The following is a 13002-nucleotide window of genomic DNA, read 5'->3' on the forward strand; positions in this document are numbered from 1 at the left end:
TCTAAAGTAAGACTTGGCGGCCGAGTGTTTTGGCCTTTGCTGATTATTGTCATTATCTCCTTGTCTGAAAATTAGAAATAGTGGAGAATGCGGGCATCGATCCTGCTACTTCTCGCATGCTAAGCGAGCGCTCTACCATTTGAGCTAATCCCCTTCTACACAGAGCGCTTGGGTCGTACTGCCATAAGGCTGACACTGCATTTTAACACTTTTAAAACCTCCCAGGACAATGAACACATGCTACGATAATTATCAAATTATGCCGCAAGCTCAGACCAAACAAGACGAGGTGGCCGAGTGGTTAAGGCGATGGACTGCTAATCCATTGTGCTCTGCACGCATGGGTTCGAATCCCATTCTTGTCGCATTCTTCTTTTTGACCAAATACATTTACAAGTCACCACCACGAAATTCACATCTGTTGCCCTACTTCCAATTTGGTTGGAGCAAAGGGCTCAGATTGTCCACACCTCATCTAAAGCCAACCCTGTAATGTAACAGAGTATTCTTCTCAACCCATCAACATACATTTTTACAACACCTTTAAGGTGATTGAGAAAAATTGTTTGGTCAATAAGACGGTCGAAATCAACAAAATGTTCGTAAAAACCTAGTCTAAAGTAAGACTTGGCGGCCGAGTGTTTTGGCCTTTGCTGATTATTGTCACTATCTCCTTGTCTGAAAATTAGGAATAATGGAGGATGCGGGCATCGATCCCGCTACTTCTCGCATGCTAAGCGAGCGCTCTACCATTTGAGCTAATCCCCCTCTACACAGAGCGCGTGGGTCGAATTGCCATAAGGCTGACACTGCATTTAAACACTTTTAAACCCTCCCAGGACAATGAACACATGCTACGATTATAATCAAATTATGCCGCAAGCTCAGACCAAACAAGACGAGGTGGCCGAGTGGTTAAGCCGATGGACTGCTAATCCATTGTGCTCTGCACGCTTGGGTTCGAATCCCATTCTCGTCGCATTCCACTTTTATTTGACCAAATACATTTACAAGTCACCACCACGAAATTCACATCTGTTGCCCTAGTTCCAATTTGGTTGAAGCAAAGGGCTCAGATTGTCCACACCTCATCTAAAGCCAACCCTGTAATGTAACAGAGTATTCTTCTCAACCCATCAACATACATTTTTACAACACCTTTAAGGTGATTGAGAAAAATTGTTTGGTCAATAAGACGGTCGAAATCAACTAAATGTTCGTAAAAACCTAGTCTAAAGTAAGACTTGGCGGCCGAGTGTTTTGGCCTTTGCTGATTATTGTCATTATCTCCTTGTCTGAAAATTAGAAATAATGGAGAATGCGGGCATCGATCCTGCTACTTCTCGCATGCTAAGCGAGCGCTCTACCATTTGAGCTAATCCCCTTCTACACAGAGCGCTTGGGTCGTATTGCCATAAGGCTGACACTGCATTTTAACACTTTTAAAACCTCCCAGGACAATGAACACATGCTACGATAATTATCAAATTATGCCGCAAGCTCAGACCAAACAAGACGAGGTGGCCGAGTGGTTAAGGCGATGGACTGCTAATCCATTGTGCTCTGCACGCATGGGTTCGAATCCCATTCTTGTCGCATTCTTCTTTTTGACCAAATACATTTACAAGTCACCACCACGAAATTCACATCTGTTGCCCTACTTCCAATTTGGTTGGAGCAAAGGGCTCAGATTGTCCACACCTCATCTAAAGCCAACCCTGTAATGTAACAGAGTATTCTTCTCAACCCATCAACATACATTTTTACAACACCTTTAAGGTGATTGAAGAAAATTGTTTGGTCAATAAGACGGTCGAAATCAACTAAATGTTCGTAAAAACCTAGTCTAAAGTAAGACTTGGCTGCCGAGTGTTTTGGCCTTTGCTGATTATTGTCACTATCTCCTTGTCTGAAAATTAGGAATAATGGAGGATGCGGGCATCGATCCCGCTACTTCTCACATGCTAAGCGAGCGCTCTACCATTTAAGCTAATCCCCCTCTACACAGAGCGCGTGGGTCGAATTGCCATAAGGCTGACACTGCATTTAAACACTTTTAAACCCTCCCAGGACAATGAACACATGCTACGATTATAATCAAATTATGCCGCAAGCTCAGACCAAACAAGACGAGGTGGCCGAGTGGTTAAGCCGATGGACTGCTAATCCATTGTGCTCTGCACGCTTGGGTTCGAATCCCATTCTCGTCGCATTCCACTTTTATTTGACCAAATACATTTACAAGTCACCACCACGAAATTCACATCTGTTGCCCTAGTTCCAATTTGGTTGGAGCAAAGGGCTCAGATTGTCCACACCTCATCTAAAGCCAACCCTGTAATGTAACAGAGTATTCTTCTCAACCCATCAACATACGTTTTTACAACACCTTTAAGGTGATTGAGAAAAATTGTTTGGTCAATAAGACGGTCGAAATCAACTAAATGTTTGTAAAAACCTAGTCTAAAGTAAGACTTGGCGGCCGAGTGTTTTGGCCTTTGCTGATTATTGTCACTATCTCCTTGTCTAAAAATTAGAAATAATGGAGAATGCGGGCATCGATCCCGCTACTTCTCGCATGCTAAGCGAGCGCTCTACCATTTGAGCTAATCCCCCTCTACACAGAGCGCTTGGGTCGAATTGCCATAAGGCTGACACTGCATTTAAACGCTTTTAAAACCTCCCAGGACAATGAACACCTGCTACGATAATTACCATAAAATGCCGCAAGCTCAGACCAAACAAGACGAGGTGGCCGAGTGGTTAAGGCGATGGACTGCTAATCCATTGTGCTCTGCACGCATGGGTTCGAATCCCATTCTTGTCGCATTCTTCTTTTTGACCAAATACATTTACAAGTCACCACCACGAAATTCACATCTGTTGCCCTACTTCCAATTTGGTTGGAGCAAAGGGCTCAGATTGTCCACACCTCATCTAAAGCCAACCCTGTAATGTAACAGAGTATTCTTCTCAACCCATCAACATACATTTTTACAACACCTTTAAGGTGATTGAGAAAAATTGTTTGGTCAATAAGACGGTCGAAATCAACAAAATGTTCGTAAAAACCTAGTCTAAAGTAAGACTTGGCGGCCGAGTGTTTTGGCCTTTGCTGATTATTGTCACTATCTCCTTGTCTGAAAATTAGGAATAATGGAGGATGCGGGCATCGATCCCGCTACTTCTCGCATGCTAAGCGAGCGCTCTACCATTTGAGCTAATCCCCCTCTACACAGAGCGCGTGGGTCGAATTGCCATAAGGCTGACACTGCATTTAAACACTTTTAAACCCTCCCAGGACAATGAACACATGCTACGATTATAATCAAATTATGCCGCAAGCTCAGACCAAACAAGACGAGGTGGCCGAGTGGTTAAGCCGATGGACTGCTAATCCATTGTGCTCTGCACGCTTGGGTTCGAATCCCATTCTCGTCGCATTCCACTTTTATTTGACCAAATACATTTACAAGTCACCACCACGAAATTCACATCTGTTGCCCTAGTTCCAATTTGGTTGAAGCAAAGGGCTCAGATTGTCCACACCTCATCTAAAGCCAACCCTGTAATGTAACAGAGTATTCTTCTCAACCCATCAACATACATTTTTACAACACCTTTAAGGTGATTGAGAAAAATTGTTTGGTCAATAAGACGGTCGAAATCAACTAAATGTTCGTAAAAACCTAGTCTAAAGTAAGACTTGGCGGCCGAGTGTTTTGGCCTTTGCTGATTATTGTCATTATCTCCTTGTCTGAAAATTAGAAATAGTGGAGAATGCGGGCATCGATCCTGCTACTTCTCGCATGCTAAGCGAGCGCTCTACCATTTGAGCTAATCCCCTTCTACACAGAGCGCTTGGGTCGTACTGCCATAAGGCTGACACTGCATTTTAACACTTTTAAAACCTCCCAGGACAATGAACACATGCTACGATAATTATCAAATTATGCCGCAAGCTCAGACCAAACAAGACGAGGTGGCCGAGTGGTTAAGGCGATGGACTGCTAATCCATTGTGCTCTGCACGCATGGGTTCGAATCCCATTCTTGTCGCATTCTTCTTTTTGACCAAATACATTTACAAGTCACCACCACGAAATTCACATCTGTTGCCCTACTTCCAATTTGGTTGGAGCAAAGGGCTCAGATTGTCCACACCTCATCTAAAGCCAACCCTGTAATGTAACAGAGTATTCTTCTCAACCCATCAACATACATTTTTACAACACCTTTAAGGTGATTGAGAAAAATTGTTTGGTCAATAAGACGGTCGAAATCAACAAAATGTTCGTAAAAACCTAGTCTAAAGTAAGACTTGGCGGCCGAGTGTTTTGGCCTTTGCTGATTATTGTCACTATCTCCTTGTCTGAAAATTAGGAATAATGGAGGATGCGGGCATCGATCCCGCTACTTCTCGCATGCTAAGCGAGCGCTCTACCATTTGAGCTAATCCCCCTCTACACAGAGCGCGTGGGTCGAATTGCCATAAGGCTGACACTGCATTTAAACACTTTTAAACCCTCCCAGGACAATGAACACATGCTACGATTATAATCAAATTATGCCGCAAGCTCAGACCAAACAAGACGAGGTGGCCGAGTGGTTAAGCCGATGGACTGCTAATCCATTGTGCTCTGCACGCTTGGGTTCGAATCCCATTCTCGTCGCATTCCACTTTTATTTGACCAAATACATTTACAAGTCACCACCACGAAATTCACATCTGTTGCCCTAGTTCCAATTTGGTTGAAGCAAAGGGCTCAGATTGTCCACACCTCATCTAAAGCCAACCCTGTAGTGTAACAGAGTATTCTTCTCAACCCATCAACATACATTTTTACAACACCTTTAAGGTGATTGAGAAAAATTGTTTGGTCAATAAGACGGTCAAAATCAACTAAATGTTCGTAAAAACCTAGTCTAAAGTAAGACTTGGCGGCCGAGTGTTTTGGCCTTTGCTGATTATTGTCATTATCTCCTTGTCTGAAAATTAGAAATAATGGAGAATGCGGGCATCGATCCTGCTACTTCTCGCATGCTAAGCGAGCGCTCTACCATTTGAGCTAATCCCCTTCTACACAGAGCGCTTGGGTCGTACTGCCATAAGGCTGACACTGCATTTTAACACTTTTAAAACCTCCCAGGACAATGAACACATGCTACGATAATTATCAAATTATGCCGCAAGCTCAGACCAAACAAGACGAGGTGGCCGAGTGGTTAAGGCGATGGACTGCTAATCCATTGTGCTCTGCACGCATGGGTTCGAATCCCATTCTTGTCGCATTCTTCTTTTTGACCAAATACATTTACAAGTCACCACCACGAAATTCACATCTGTTGCCCTACTTCCAATTTGGTTGGAGCAAAGGGCTCAGATTGTCCACACCTCATCTAAAGCCAACCCTGTAATGTAACAGAGTATTCTTCTCAACCCATCAACATACATTTTTACAACACCTTTAAGGTGATTGAGAAAAATTGTTTGGTCAATAAGACGGTCGAAATCAACAAAATGTTCGTAAAAACCTAGTCTAAAGTAAGACTTGGCGGCCGAGTGTTTTGGCCTTTGCTGATTATTGTCACTATCTCCTTGTCTGAAAATTAGGAATAATGGAGGATGCGGGCATCGATCCCGCTACTTCTCGCATGCTAAGCGAGCGCTCTACCATTTGAGCTAATCCCCCTCTACACAGAGCACGTGGGTCGAATTGCCATAAGGCTGACACTGCATTTAAACACTTTTAAACCCTCCCAGGACAATGAACACATGCTACGATTATAATCAAATTATGCCGCAAGCTCAGACCAAACAAGACGAGGTGGCCGAGTGGTTAAGCCGATGGACTGCTAATCCATTGTGCTCTGCACGCTTGGGTTCGAATCCCATTCTCGTCGCATTCCACTTTTATTTGACCAAATACATTTACAAGTCACCACCACAAAATTCACATCTGTTGCCCTAGTTCCAATTTGGTTGGAGCAAAGGGCTCAGATTGTCCACACCTCATCTAAAGCCAACCCTGTAATGTAACAGAGTATTCTTCTCAACCCATCAACATACATTTTTACAACACCTTTAAGGTGATTGAGAAAAATTGTTTGGTCAATAAGACGGTCGAAATCAACTAAATGTTCGTAAAAACCTAGTCTAAAGTAAGATCCCGCTACTTCTCGCATGCTAAGCGAGCGCTCTACCATTTGAGCTAACCCCCCTCTACGCAGAGCGCTTGGGTCGAATTGCCATAAGGCTGACACTGCATTTAACACTTTTAAAACCTCCCAGGACAATGAAAACATGCTACGATAATTACCATAAAATGCCGCAAGCTCAGACCAAACAAGACGAGGTGGCCGAGTGGTTAAGGCGATGGACTGCTAATCCATTGTGCTCTGCACGCATGGGTTCGAATCCCATTCTCGTCGCATTCCTCTTCTTTTTGACCAAATATATTTACAAGTCACCACCACGAAATTTACATCTGTTGCCCTAGTTCCAATTTGGTTGGAGCAAAGGGCTCAGATTGTCAAGACCTCATCTAAAGCCAACCCTGTAATGTAACAGAGTATTCTTCTCAACCCATCAACATACGTTTTTACAACACCTTTAAGGTGATTGAGAAACATTGTTTGGTCAATAAGACGGTCGAAATCAACTAAATGTTTGTAAAAACCTAGTCTAAAGTAAGACTTGGCGGCCGAGTGTTTTGGCCTTTGCTGATTATTGTCACTATCTCCTTGTCTGAAAATTAGGAATAATGGAGCATGCGGGCATCGATCCCGCTACTTCTCGCATGCTAAGCGAGCGCTCTACCATTTGAGCTAATCCCCCTCTACACAGAGCGCGTGGGTCGAATTGCCATAAGGCTGACACTGCATTTAAACACTTTTAAACCCTCCCAGGACAATGAACACATGCTACGATAATTATCAAATTATGCCGCAAGCTCAGACCAAACAAGACGAGGTGGCCGAGTGGTTAAGGCGATGGACTGCTAATCCATTGTGCTCTGCACGCATGGGTTCGAATCCCATTCTCGTCGCATTCCACTTTTATTTGACCAAATACATTTACAAGTCACCACCACGAAATTCACATCTGTTGCCCTAGTTCCAATTTGGTTGGAGCAAAGGGCTCAGATTGTCCACACCTCATCTAAAGCCAACCCTGTAATGTAACAGAGTATTCTTCTCAACCCATCAACATACGTTTTTACAACACTTTTAAGGTGATTGAGAAAAATTGTTTGGTCAATAAGACGGTCGAAATCAACTAAATGTTTGTAAAAACCTAGTCAAAAGTACGACTTGGCGGCCGAGTGTTTTGGCCTTTGCTGATTATTGTCACTATCTCCTTGTCTGAAAATTAGGAATAATGGAAGATGCGGGCATCGATCCCGCTACTTCTCGCATGCTAAGCGAGCGCTCTACCATTTGAGCTAACCCCCCTCTACGCAGAGCGCGTGGGTCGAATTGCCATAAGGCTGACTCTGCATTTAAACACTTTTAAACCCTCCCAGGACAATGAACACATGCTACGATTATTATCAAATTATGCCGCAAGCTCAGACCAAACAAGACGAGGTGGCCGAGTGGTTAAGGCGATGGACTGCTAATCCATTGTGCTCTGCACGCATGGGTTCGAATCCCATTCTCGTCGCATTCCACTTTTATTTGACCAAATACATTTACAAGTCACCACCACGAAATTCACATCTGTTGCCCTAGTTCCAATTTGGTTGAAGCAAAGGGCTCAGATTGTCCACACCTCATCTAAAGCCAACCCTGTAATGTAACAGAGTATTCTTCTCAACCCATCAACATACGTTTTTACAACACCTTTAAGGTGATTGAGAAAAATTGTTTGGTCAATAAGACGGTCGAAATCAACTAAATGTTCGTAAAAACCTAGTCTAAAGTAAGACTTGGCGGCCGAGTGTTTTGGCCTTTGCTGATTATTGTCACTATCTCCTTGTCTGAAAATTAGGAATAATGGAAGATGCGGGCATCGATCCCGCTACTTCTCGCATGCTAAGCGAGCGCTCTACCATTTGAGCTAACCCCCCTCTACGCAGAGCGCGTGGGTCGAATTGCCATGAGGCTGACTCTGCATTTAAACACTTTTAAACCCTCCCAGGACAATGAACACATGCTACGATTATTATCAAATTATGCCGCAAGCTCAGACCAAACAAGACGAGGTGGCCGAGTGGTTAAGCCGATGGACTGCTAATCCATTGTGCTCTGCACGCTTGGGTTCGAATCCCATTCTCGTCGCATTCCACTTTTATTTGACCAAATACATTTACAAGTCACCACCACGAAATTCACATCTGTTGCCCTAGTTCCAATTTGGTTGAAGCAAAGGGCTCAGATTGTCCACACCTCATCTAAAGCCAACCCTGTAATGTAACAGAGTATTCTTCTCAACCCATCAACATACATTTTTACAACACCTTTAAGGTGATTGAGAAAAATTGTTTGGTCAATAAGACGGTCGAAATCAACTAAATGTTCGTAAAAACCTAGTCTAAAGTAAGACTTGGCGGCCGAGTGTTTTGGCCTTTGCTGATTATTGTCATTATCTCCTTGTCTGAAAATTAGAAATAGTGGAGAATGCGGGCATCGATCCTGCTACTTCTCGCATGCTAAGCGAGCGCTCTACCATTTGAGCTAATCCCCTTCTACACAGAGCGCTTGGGTCGTACTGCCATAAGGCTGACACTGCATTTTAACACTTTTAAAACCTCCCAGGACAATGAACACATGCTACGATAATTATCAAATTATGCCGCAAGCTCAGACCAAACAAGACGAGGTGGCCGAGTGGTTAAGGCGATGGACTGCTAATCCATTGTGCTCTGCACGCATGGGTTCGAATCCCATTCTTGTCGCATTCTTCTTTTTGACCAAATACATTTACAAGTCACCACCACGAAATTCACATCTGTTGCCCTACTTCCAATTTGGTTGGAGCAAAGGGCTCAGATTGTCCACACCTCATCTAAAGCCAACCCTGTAATGTAACAGAGTATTCTTCTCAACCCATCAACATACATTTTTACAACACCTTTAAGGTGATTGAGAAAAATTGTTTGGTCAATAAGACGGTCGAAATCAACAAAATGTTCGTAAAAACCTAGTCTAAAGTAAGACTTGGCGGCCGAGTGTTTTGGCCTTTGCTGATTATTGTCACTATCTCCTTGTCTGAAAATTAGGAATAATGGAGGATGCGGGCATCGATCCCGCTACTTCTCGCATGCTAAGCGAGCGCTCTACCATTTGAGCTAATCCCCCTCTACACAGAGCGCGTGGGTCGAATTGCCATAAGGCTGACACTGCATTTAAACACTTTTAAACCCTCCCAGGACAATGAACACATGCTACGATTATAATCAAATTATGCCGCAAGCTCAGACCAAACAAGACGAGGTGGCCGAGTGGTTAAGCCGATGGACTGCTAATCCATTGTGCTCTGCACGCTTGGGTTCGAATCCCATTCTCGTCGCATTCCACTTTTATTTGACCAAATACATTTACAAGTCACCACCACGAAATTCACATCTGTTGCCCTAGTTCCAATTTGGTTGAAGCAAAGGGCTCAGATTGTCCACACCTCATCTAAAGCCAACCCTGTAATGTAACAGAGTATTCTTCTCAACCCATCAACATACATTTTTACAACACCTTTAAGGTGATTGAGAAAAATTGTTTGGTCAATAAGACGGTCAAAATCAACTAAATGTTCGTAAAAACCTAGTCTAAAGTAAGACTTGGCGGCCGAGTGTTTTGGCCTTTGCTGATTATTGTCATTATCTCCTTGTCTGAAAATTAGAAATAATGGAGAATGCGGGCATCGATCCTGCTACTTCTCGCATGCTAAGCGAGCGCTCTACCATTTGAGCTAATCCCCTTCTACACAGAGCGCTTGGGTCGTACTGCCATAAGGCTGACACTGCATTTTAACACTTTTAAAACCTCCCAGGACAATGAACACATGCTACGATAATTATCAAATTATGCCGCAAGCTCAGACCAAACAAGACGAGGTGGCCGAGTGGTTAAGGCGATGGACTGCTAATCCATTGTGCTCTGCACGCATGGGTTCGAATCCCATTCTTGTCGCATTCTTCTTTTTGACCAAATACATTTACAAGTCACCACCACGAAATTCACATCTGTTGCCCTACTTCCAATTTGGTTGGAGCAAAGGGCTCAGATTGTCCACACCTCATCTAAAGCCAACCCTGTAATGTAACAGAGTATTCTTCTCAACCCATCAACATACATTTTTACAACACCTTTAAGGTGATTGAGAAAAATTGTTTGGTCAATAAGACGGTCGAAATCAACAAAATGTTCGTAAAAACCTAGTCTAAAGTAAGACTTGGCGGCCGAGTGTTTTGGCCTTTGCTGATTATTGTCACTATCTCCTTGTCTGAAAATTAGGAATAATGGAGGATGCGGGCATCGATCCCGCTACTTCTCGCATGCTAAGCGAGCGCTCTACCATTTGAGCTAATCCCCCTCTACACAGAGCACGTGGGTCGAATTGCCATAAGGCTGACACTGCATTTAAACACTTTTAAACCCTCCCAGGACAATGAACACATGCTACGATTATAATCAAATTATGCCGCAAGCTCAGACCAAACAAGACGAGGTGGCCGAGTGGTTAAGCCGATGGACTGCTAATCCATTGTGCTCTGCACGCTTGGGTTCGAATCCCATTCTCGTCGCATTCCACTTTTATTTGACCAAATACATTTACAAGTCACCACCACAAAATTCACATCTGTTGCCCTAGTTCCAATTTGGTTGGAGCAAAGGGCTCAGATTGTCCACACCTCATCTAAAGCCAACCCTGTAATGTAACAGAGTATTCTTCTCAACCCATCAACATACATTTTTACAACACCTTTAAGGTGATTGAGAAAAATTGTTTGGTCAATAAGACGGTCGAAATCAACTAAATGTTCGTAAAAACCTAGTCTAAAGTAAGATCCCGCTACTTCTCGCATGCTAAGCGAGCGCTCTACCATTTGAGCTAACCCCCCTCTACGCAGAGCGCTTGGGTCGAATTGCCATAAGGCTGACACTGCATTTAACACTTTTAAAACCTCCCAGGACAATGAAAACATGCTACGATAATTACCATAAAATGCCGCAAGCTCAGACCAAACAAGACGAGGTGGCCGAGTGGTTAAGGCGATGGACTGCTAATCCATTGTGCTCTGCACGCATGGGTTCGAATCCCATTCTCGTCGCATTCCTCTTCTTTTTGACCAAATATATTTACAAGTCACCACCACGAAATTTACATCTGTTGCCCTAGTTCCAATTTGGTTGGAGCAAAGGGCTCAGATTGTCAAGACCTCATCTAAAGCCAACCCTGTAATGTAACAGAGTATTCTTCTCAACCCATCAACATACGTTTTTACAACACCTTTAAGGTGATTGAGAAACATTGTTTGGTCAATAAGACGGTCGAAATCAACTAAATGTTTGTAAAAACCTAGTCTAAAGTAAGACTTGGCGGCCGAGTGTTTTGGCCTTTGCTGATTATTGTCACTATCTCCTTGTCTGAAAATTAGGAATAATGGAGCATGCGGGCATCGATCCCGCTACTTCTCGCATGCTAAGCGAGCGCTCTACCATTTGAGCTAATCCCCCTCTACACAGAGCGCGTGGGTCGAATTGCCATAAGGCTGACACTGCATTTAAACACTTTTAAACCCTCCCAGGACAATGAACACATGCTACGATAATTATCAAATTATGCCGCAAGCTCAGACCAAACAAGACGAGGTGGCCGAGTGGTTAAGGCGATGGACTGCTAATCCATTGTGCTCTGCACGCATGGGTTCGAATCCCATTCTCGTCGCATTCCACTTTTATTTGACCAAATACATTTACAAGTCACCACCACGAAATTCACATCTGTTGCCCTAGTTCCTATTTGGTTGGAGCAAAGGGCTCAGATTGTCCACACCTCATCTAAAGCCAACCCTGTAATGTAACAGAGTATTCTTCTCAACCCATCAACATACGTTTTTACAACACTTTTAAGGTGATTGAGAAAAATTGTTTGGTCAATAAGACGGTCGAAATCAACTAAATGTTTGTAAAAACCTAGTCAAAAGTACGACTTGGCGGCCGAGTGTTTTGGCCTTTGCTGATTATTGTCACTATCTCCTTGTCTGAAAATTAGGAATAATGGAAGATGCGGGCATCGATCCCGCTACTTCTCGCATGCTAAGCGAGCGCTCTACCATTTGAGCTAACCCCCCTCTACGCAGAGCGCGTGGGTCGAATTGCCATAAGGCTGACTCTGCATTTAAACACTTTTAAACCCTCCCAGGACAATGAACACATGCTACGATTATTATCAAATTATGCCGCAAGCTCAGACCAAACAAGACGAGGTGGCCGAGTGGTTAAGGCGATGGACTGCTAATCCATTGTGCTCTGCACGCATGGGTTCGAATCCCATTCTCGTCGCATTCCACTTTTATTTGACCAAATACATTTACAAGTCACCACCACGAAATTCACATCTGTTGCCCTAGTTCCAATTTGGTTGAAGCAAAGGGCTCAGATTGTCCACACCTCATCTAAAGCCAACCCTGTAATGTAACAGAGTATTCTTCTCAACCCATCAACATACGTTTTTACAACACCTTTAAGGTGATTGAGAAAAATTGTTTGGTCAATAAGACGGTCGAAATCAACTAAATGTTCGTAAAAACCTAGTCTAAAGTAAGACTTGGCGGCCGAGTGTTTTGGCCTTTGCTGATTATTGTCACTATCTCCTTGTCTGAAAATTAGGAATAATGGAAGATGCGGGCATCGATCCCGCTACTTCTCGCATGCTAAGCGAGCGCTCTACCATTTGAGCTAACCCCCCTCTACGCAGAGCGCGTGGGTCGAATTGCCATGAGGCTGACTCTGCATTTAAACACTTTTAAACCCTCCCAGGACAATGAACACATGCTAC

At 43.6% G+C, this 13002-nt stretch overlaps 21 non-coding genes across 21 annotated transcripts; all 21 read left to right on the plus strand.

Annotated features, from left to right (window-relative positions):
* The first annotated feature begins 283 nt into the window (after nucleotides 1-283).
* trnas-gcu (transfer RNA serine (anticodon GCU)) lies at nucleotides 284-365 on the plus strand. Its single transcript has one exon. It is a non-coding gene; the product is annotated as a tRNA-Ser (tRNA).
* Nucleotides 366-897: 532 nt separating this feature from the next.
* On the plus strand, nucleotides 898-979 carry trnas-gcu (transfer RNA serine (anticodon GCU)). Its single transcript has one exon. It is a non-coding gene; the product is annotated as a tRNA-Ser (tRNA).
* Nucleotides 980-1514: 535 nt separating this feature from the next.
* On the plus strand, nucleotides 1515-1596 carry trnas-gcu (transfer RNA serine (anticodon GCU)). The gene has a single exon. It is a non-coding gene; the product is annotated as a tRNA-Ser (tRNA).
* Nucleotides 1597-2128: 532 nt separating this feature from the next.
* On the plus strand, nucleotides 2129-2210 carry trnas-gcu (transfer RNA serine (anticodon GCU)). The gene has a single exon. It is a non-coding gene; the product is annotated as a tRNA-Ser (tRNA).
* A 535-nt stretch (nucleotides 2211-2745) lies between these two features.
* trnas-gcu (transfer RNA serine (anticodon GCU)) lies at nucleotides 2746-2827 on the plus strand. Its single transcript has one exon. It is a non-coding gene; the product is annotated as a tRNA-Ser (tRNA).
* Nucleotides 2828-3359: 532 nt separating this feature from the next.
* Nucleotides 3360-3441, plus strand: trnas-gcu (transfer RNA serine (anticodon GCU)). The gene has a single exon. It is a non-coding gene; the product is annotated as a tRNA-Ser (tRNA).
* Nucleotides 3442-3976: 535 nt separating this feature from the next.
* Nucleotides 3977-4058, plus strand: trnas-gcu (transfer RNA serine (anticodon GCU)). Its single transcript has one exon. It is a non-coding gene; the product is annotated as a tRNA-Ser (tRNA).
* A 532-nt stretch (nucleotides 4059-4590) lies between these two features.
* trnas-gcu (transfer RNA serine (anticodon GCU)) lies at nucleotides 4591-4672 on the plus strand. The gene has a single exon. It is a non-coding gene; the product is annotated as a tRNA-Ser (tRNA).
* Nucleotides 4673-5207: 535 nt separating this feature from the next.
* trnas-gcu (transfer RNA serine (anticodon GCU)) lies at nucleotides 5208-5289 on the plus strand. The gene has a single exon. It is a non-coding gene; the product is annotated as a tRNA-Ser (tRNA).
* A 532-nt stretch (nucleotides 5290-5821) lies between these two features.
* trnas-gcu (transfer RNA serine (anticodon GCU)) lies at nucleotides 5822-5903 on the plus strand. The gene has a single exon. It is a non-coding gene; the product is annotated as a tRNA-Ser (tRNA).
* Nucleotides 5904-6349: 446 nt separating this feature from the next.
* trnas-gcu (transfer RNA serine (anticodon GCU)) lies at nucleotides 6350-6431 on the plus strand. The gene has a single exon. It is a non-coding gene; the product is annotated as a tRNA-Ser (tRNA).
* A 535-nt stretch (nucleotides 6432-6966) lies between these two features.
* Nucleotides 6967-7048, plus strand: trnas-gcu (transfer RNA serine (anticodon GCU)). Its single transcript has one exon. It is a non-coding gene; the product is annotated as a tRNA-Ser (tRNA).
* Nucleotides 7049-7583: 535 nt separating this feature from the next.
* trnas-gcu (transfer RNA serine (anticodon GCU)) lies at nucleotides 7584-7665 on the plus strand. The gene has a single exon. It is a non-coding gene; the product is annotated as a tRNA-Ser (tRNA).
* A 535-nt stretch (nucleotides 7666-8200) lies between these two features.
* trnas-gcu (transfer RNA serine (anticodon GCU)) lies at nucleotides 8201-8282 on the plus strand. The gene has a single exon. It is a non-coding gene; the product is annotated as a tRNA-Ser (tRNA).
* A 535-nt stretch (nucleotides 8283-8817) lies between these two features.
* On the plus strand, nucleotides 8818-8899 carry trnas-gcu (transfer RNA serine (anticodon GCU)). The gene has a single exon. It is a non-coding gene; the product is annotated as a tRNA-Ser (tRNA).
* Nucleotides 8900-9431: 532 nt separating this feature from the next.
* trnas-gcu (transfer RNA serine (anticodon GCU)) lies at nucleotides 9432-9513 on the plus strand. The gene has a single exon. It is a non-coding gene; the product is annotated as a tRNA-Ser (tRNA).
* Nucleotides 9514-10048: 535 nt separating this feature from the next.
* trnas-gcu (transfer RNA serine (anticodon GCU)) lies at nucleotides 10049-10130 on the plus strand. Its single transcript has one exon. It is a non-coding gene; the product is annotated as a tRNA-Ser (tRNA).
* Nucleotides 10131-10662: 532 nt separating this feature from the next.
* Nucleotides 10663-10744, plus strand: trnas-gcu (transfer RNA serine (anticodon GCU)). The gene has a single exon. It is a non-coding gene; the product is annotated as a tRNA-Ser (tRNA).
* Nucleotides 10745-11190: 446 nt separating this feature from the next.
* On the plus strand, nucleotides 11191-11272 carry trnas-gcu (transfer RNA serine (anticodon GCU)). The gene has a single exon. It is a non-coding gene; the product is annotated as a tRNA-Ser (tRNA).
* Nucleotides 11273-11807: 535 nt separating this feature from the next.
* On the plus strand, nucleotides 11808-11889 carry trnas-gcu (transfer RNA serine (anticodon GCU)). Its single transcript has one exon. It is a non-coding gene; the product is annotated as a tRNA-Ser (tRNA).
* Nucleotides 11890-12424: 535 nt separating this feature from the next.
* trnas-gcu (transfer RNA serine (anticodon GCU)) lies at nucleotides 12425-12506 on the plus strand. The gene has a single exon. It is a non-coding gene; the product is annotated as a tRNA-Ser (tRNA).
* The last annotated feature ends 496 nt before the right edge of the window (nucleotides 12507-13002 follow it).

Source organism: Pungitius pungitius, chromosome 12, assembly GCF_949316345.1.
Source record: "Pungitius pungitius chromosome 12, fPunPun2.1, whole genome shotgun sequence".
Classification (NCBI taxonomy): Eukaryota; Metazoa; Chordata; class Actinopteri; order Perciformes; family Gasterosteidae; genus Pungitius; species Pungitius pungitius.